The following is a 6,497-nucleotide window of genomic DNA, read 5'->3' as shown; positions in this document are numbered from 1 at the left end:
TTGTTACACGTATTAAGCCAAAAGGTTCAATTAAGATGAAATGATTTTTATTTGCAAGAAATTAAAATCTCAATTGCAAACAATGGATGTAAATAATCCCAACATGTAGAATAACATAGAAATATATTACATCATAGTTTATTCTAGACTACAAGTTACTCTACATATATACACTACTGATGTAATGAATAATAATGATGTTGCAAACTTGAAGCTCAAGTGAAAAACTTGAATTGTATAGACCTCAAATCAGATGAGATGATCTTGTATCATGTTGCAAGATAATTTCATCGGGGTGAATTGATATTTTGCGAGAAAAAATTGATCTCAATCGCAATAAGATTGTTTTGCAAGAAAAAATATATTTCTCAGTCGCAAATCATACCAAATAGATATGTTGTCGGGATTGGCAAAATGACAAACTGATCATGCCAATTACAGTGCACCGGAGGGTTACACTGCTATTTATACTAAGCCAAAAATGCCTAAATGCAAGCAGCATAATACGTGAGGACAAGCCTCTAAACACGAGAAAGTGGAAGGATTATAACGCAAACATCCCACGTTTCCACTTCCTCGCGTGGATTCTATCAGGAATTTTCCCCAACTAGAATCAGCTGCGGAAGTGAGACATGCCGGAGCACGCACTGCGACGCGTGCCGGTCGCTTGAGTTGGGGCCGAGCGCTGGTCGCTAGCTTGCGTCTCCACCGCAGTCGGCCGCTCCGCCGCGAGAACCCGGGCCAGGTGCGGACGCGGTCAAGGCCGTGCAGGAGGGAGACGCGAGCGGCTTTCGTTGGCTGCCGCAGTACCTTTAGGCCTCGTTTGGCACAAATGGATTTGGGAGGATTTCGGAGGCGGGGATTTGGGAGGATTTGGTGAATCCCTCCCTTCCACCCAATCCCCTCAAAACCCCTTGAATCCCCAAAACCCCTCCATCCCCAATCCTCTTCGTTTAAAATTTCTGTTTGGTAGGTAGGGTTTGTCAAATTGACATAACATGGTGTAGAACATCTAAAAATTCAATCTTTACAATGTAACTAACTCCCTTATATCCTTGCTACAGAATTGTAAAGGCCACCTAATAAAAATGAGAAAAGCTGCTACAGGGGAATAATTTAGCAGTAGTTTTTCCCATCAGCAACATAATTTTGCATGACTCGAAATCAATATATCATCACAACAACATCATAATTTATCATAACAACATGACTTCGAATCCCGAATCCCAGGAATCATAATTTATCATGACAACATGATCTTTCGCAGCAACAACAGTTCATCACAGCCCCAACATAATTTTGCAGCAAAGATAACGCAACACAAGTACTTCTGGAATAGCTCAAGATCAGTTATAATTTCGCATACAGATATATCAATCTTTTGGTGTCATGATCATCTATCTTTGAGAATCTGAGAGAAAGTTATCCCTCCAGCTTGTTTATTGTTGCTTCTTTTGGTGCTTGAGAACCTGATGAAACAAAAAGAGATGAATATTAGAGTGCCTTCAGAATAACTTATAACTATAATTTTTGCTAGATGAACATTAGAGTGCCTTCTGGAACATAAGTAGGCCTGTAGTACAGCAAGTTTCAGGAATAGAACAAGCAAGGAGTATTGTACTTGTAGTAGGAGCATTGTACTACTAGCAAGAAACAAGCTGTATATATTAAAGCAAAGTTTCCAGCAAGCAAGAAATGATTTATCAAACTTAAATTGCTCGAAAACAGGATTGATTACAAAAGAATGGAATACAAGTCATCAAGTTTTGCAAGCTTCCAAGGAAGAACTGGAGAACTGTCACGCAAAATCTGGTCACATGTTAAGCAAGTGATTCTTCATGTTTCTGTCTCACAACATACCATGTGTTGGAGTATTTAACAGATGTAGTAGCACTGATTCATGTTTCTGTCTCACAACATACCATGCATTACACAGCAGTAATTCAGATGTTTTAATAGGACTAATTAAAAAGGGAAGCCAGCAGGTTACTGCAAGCATAGGAGCTAAGAGACACTAATTATTGGCAAGGGGAATAAGCTGCCTGTGTACGGGTATATACATGGCTTCAAAAAGGGAGGTCAGCTAGGTTAACCATTGGTTGGTGAGGGCACCTAATTAATTGAGCTGGCACTTCGAAGTCAGACCAATGAACTGGATAGGAAGAGTGCACCTAAATAGAGATCCTCACAAAAAAGATTTCCCTGACCACACAAAAAGGATTCCTGATAAAACAGCTGGCAAAAGCAAGTTCCTTGTTACACCAACTCACACAATTAGACAATAGCTACTGATAATTTGAAATTTGTCTCGGTGAAAAGCAAAAGCATGGAAGACGATGGTAACTAAAAATGACACGCAATTAGATGCGTGTTCGAGAGAATGAAAGAAGATGGTTAAAGCATGCACCAGTAGAGTCCAGACCACCGCAAATCTTCCTCGTGACTTGACAGGTTAAAGCATGTTATTTGTAAGTTCCTTGTTAAATCTGAATAGTCGCTGCTAATTAAAATGTCATTTTAGTTACCGAGATACTACTAATTTCCTTGATAATCAAAATGCCACTTTAGTTAAAGATACTGTATGTAGAAGATAGTCACATGACAGAGTTAGCATCTGTTTTGCCACTGGATCAGAACAGCAGTATAGAAAATAAGGCAGTGTAGAACAGCAGGCACAAGCTAACATCTGTTTTGCCACTGGATCAGAACAGAGCCCGGTAGCACAAACAAACAGATAGGCTAGAGGAGGCGGGCATTCTTGGCAAGCTAGCTGGCTGGCCTAGGGTTAGGGTCCATGTGGAGCTGGGGTAGGGGACGCCGTTCTTGGCGTGCTCGACGGTGAGGACGAGGAGGACGGAGGGCGTGCGGGCGGTGGCAGCCATGGAGAGGAGGGGGGAGGGGAGGGGCTGCGATGACTAACCACCAGTGAGAAGTCCAGTAGGCCGGAGAGATCGCCGGCGTCGAGTCGGGCGGCGCGGCGTCGGCGGCATCGTCTCGAGTCGGGGCGGCCAAATCCTCGAGGGCGGGCGAGATGATTCTGAACCGTGTGGGAACAGGTGGGTCGAAGGGGAATCGAAGGGGTTGGGCCGAGAAAACCCTGCCTACCAAATGGGCCAACGGGTATTCGGGAGGAATCTGGGCCTCGCGGGGAAATTTCGCTGAAAACCCCTCCAATACTCGCGAAACAAACGAGGCCTTAGGCGGCGAGCCGTAGTACGTCGTCTGCCGTCGCCTTGGGGGCCGTGGTCCTAGGCCGGGTCGAGGGGCTAGAGGATATGGTGCTGCCGCTCCACGAGGAGTCGTGCCGAGGGCTACGGCCTACGGGCACCGCCACGCCGCGCTGAAGCAAGCCAAGGGCGTCGGCCCACTTCCCCTTGCGGGAAGTCACGAGAGGACGCGGATGCGTCTTGCTCCGGGCCGAGCGCCATAGCAGGTTGCGCGCCCCCCGCCGTGTGCGCCGTCGTTGTTGGATGCGCTCCGGAGGGCGCTGCCTCGCTGCGGGGTGGGAAGCACCGCGCCGTGGGCGTCTTCGCATGTCGGCTGCCGTAGCGTCGCGCCGTGGCAAACTCCGCTGCACGCGCTTCGGAGGGAGGCATCGCGTCGGATGGCGTTCCCTCATCGTGACCTCGGCCGTTCCATGGCCTTATACTTACCGATTCTATTGGTTCTTCTTCTCTCCCGTGATTTCTTCGGGTGTTCGAGCGTGCTCGCCCCACCGGCTGGAGGGAGTGGCCTGCCGCCTGTTTCAGCGTTGCTGACGAGTCTCGCCGTGAAATTGCTCCGCCAGAGAGCATGCTGATGACGTGTTGAATGAAAACGAGATGTAACTGAGTGAATGAATCAGGTGTTTTCTTTCCATTGATAAATTAGGTATATATACAAGTTAAAGTGGCGCCTCGAGAGGGCACGGACATGAGGAAGATGCGTCTGTACGGACACTGATGTCTATACAGGCAAAGGGACGCGACCGTGCGGGGCAAAAATGACAAATCTGGCCTATGGATGAAACTATTTCACAAACTAAACTGTGTTTGAAAAAATTTCACCCGACTGACCTTTTGTGTAACGCCCGACATCTAGGCGTCACACTACACTGTGCAACGTCTAGTTCTCAAGCGCTACACGTCTAGCCAGTGTCGCATCTCAGAATGTCTGAAAAATACTAAGTCAATGTGCAACGCCTGAGAGGTAGGGGCTACACTATACAATGTAGCGCCTAGTGTATAGGTGTTGCACAACATGCAATATGCAAACTCATGCACAAAGTTAATTTAACACACAGGAGAGGGCAAGAAACAAAATGTGGAAGCAGACAAAAGAGCCTGCTGGCAGAGGTACGCGCAGCATGTCTGGACATGTGCTTTCATGCATGCATGCTGGAGAAAAAGTGGTACAAGTAATATACATAATATATATGAAGATGGCAAGTGGATACAATATTTGGGCCGGGTCCACACCGTGCCATGCACGCATGGGCTTGCACTGTTTAGAGTGTGTCCACACCATAACGTTGGTGAAAGGTTTAAATATACCAGCCACTAGTGCAACGTCTATAAGTTAGGCGCTACACTGTATAGTGTGGCGCCTACCTCTCAGGCGTTGCACATTGACTTAGTATTTTTCAGGCAGCCTGTAGTGCAACGCTGGCTAAACGTGTAGCGCCTGAGAGCTAGGCATTGCACAATATAGTGTGACGCCTAAATGTTGGGTGTTACACAAAAAGGTCAGTTGGGTGAAATTTTTTCAAACACAGTTCAGTTTGTGAAATAGTTTCGTCCATAGGTCAGATTTGTCAATTTTGCCACCGTGCGGACACATGTGTCGGTACGATGCTTGGGCACTATAACCTATTTCTAACATGATCATGTACGACGCCTGATTGTATCTTGCACATTCTCTCGCAGAGATTCCTACCTTTTATGAATAAATAGAGACTGTTTAAATTTCAAAAAAAAACATGATCATCTAGTTTGTGACAATTTTCGGCAGTCTCCCATTAATGAAGCAGACAATTCATTTCTTAATTACTGTATGGTTATCAAAAAAAACTAGGAGGTGTCGAAATCTCCCATCAGAGGCAAGCATGGGAATAAAAAGTTAAAAGATCAAAAAGAATGTCTTAATATCACTGATAGGTGTCCCGGATGGGTTCTTGAAAGAAAACAAAAAGGAAATTGCACCCGGGACTCATGAACACTTCTTGGATTAACAAAAGGACTGTGCTAACGACCAGTCGACTGGTCGTTAGCGACAGATCCGCACGATTAGTTCCTACGTGATCGCTATCTTCCCACGCTCGCTTTCCACTGATTTTTTTCCTTCTCTCAAAAACCGTGGTAAATCGCTAGTGGTTTTTTCTGGTTTTTCACCGAATAATATGAAAATAAAATAAAAGTGCCTGAAAGAGGATTCAAACCTAGGTCTATGCAATACCTATTGAGCCTAATAACCAACTAAGCCACCTTTTGTTGTTGTCTATTGTAGGTAAACAATATTATTTGAACCTTTCTTATTTCTGCCATATCAGAAAAAAAATAAAGTTTGGCTTGGTAACTTTGGCATGACCAGCGTGATAATTAGGGTATGAGCAACATGATAATTATACCATGATAAGGCTGATAACTACAGTACGAGAAGGTTAAGGCATGAGGAAGTATGGTAATTTAACACATAAATTACAGATGAAAGTGTTTAAAAAACTTTTTTCCCTTGGATGAAAGATACCATGATGTTTAAAACGTAAGATATTAGTTATCAAATCTGTGATGTATACATTATCATGCTTTTTACATAGAAATTACAGGGTGTATATTTTTCAACAATAAAAATTTAGGTCAAAAATTATAATGGCGTTTGTATGTGAGTTATCAGCTTAGTATGTGTCTATTAACAAGCTATTTACATATATAAATTACCGGGGTTGCCCCCCCCCCCCCACCCCTCGCCACAGTCGCCACATTTATCAGGGTCGGGTACATAAATTATCAAGTATGTGATGTGTGAGTTATCATGTTATTTGCAGAAGAGTTATCGTGGTATGATTCAACAACTCCTCCCACCCTACCCCCGCCGATAAAGTTATCAGGATTGGGTACATAATTTATCATTTCTATGATGTGTGACTTATCATGTTATTTGCATAGAAGTTATCGTGGTATGTTTCAGTGACTCCCCCCTCCTCCAACCCCAACCCCACCAACAAAGTTACCAGGACTGGGTACATAATTTAATGTCTATGATGTGTGAGTTATCATATTATTTGCATAGAAGTTATCGTGGTATGTTTCAATGACTCCCCCACTCCGGCCCCTCCGACAAAGTTACCAGGACTGGTACATAATTTATCATGTTTACGATGTGTGAGTTATCATGTTATTTGCATAGAAGTTACCGTCGTATGTTTCAACGACACCCCCACCCCGACCCCTCCGACAAAGTTATCAGGTCTACCATGTATGAGTTATCATGTTATTTGCACAGAAGTTACCGTGGCATGT

General features: G+C 44.3%; 1 long non-coding RNA gene across 1 annotated transcript; it reads right to left on the bottom strand.

The window, feature by feature from the left end:
- Positions 1-1,170: 1,170 nt before the first annotated feature.
- Positions 1,171-3,647, bottom strand: LOC125541183 (uncharacterized). Its single transcript, XR_007297455.2, has 2 exons — positions 2,921-3,647; positions 1,171-1,469 (listed from the first exon to the last, which is right to left on the bottom strand). It is a non-coding gene; the product is annotated as an uncharacterized LOC125541183 (long non-coding RNA).
- Positions 3,648-6,497: the final 2,850 nt, after the last annotated feature.

This window comes from Triticum urartu, chromosome 2A, assembly GCF_056163025.1.
Source record: "Triticum urartu cultivar PI428250 chromosome 2A, HENAU_Tu73, whole genome shotgun sequence".
Classification (NCBI taxonomy): Eukaryota; Viridiplantae; Streptophyta; class Magnoliopsida; order Poales; family Poaceae; genus Triticum; species Triticum urartu.
The sequence above is the reverse complement of the archived record's forward strand: the minus strand, read 5'-3'. Positions and strand labels throughout refer to the sequence as shown.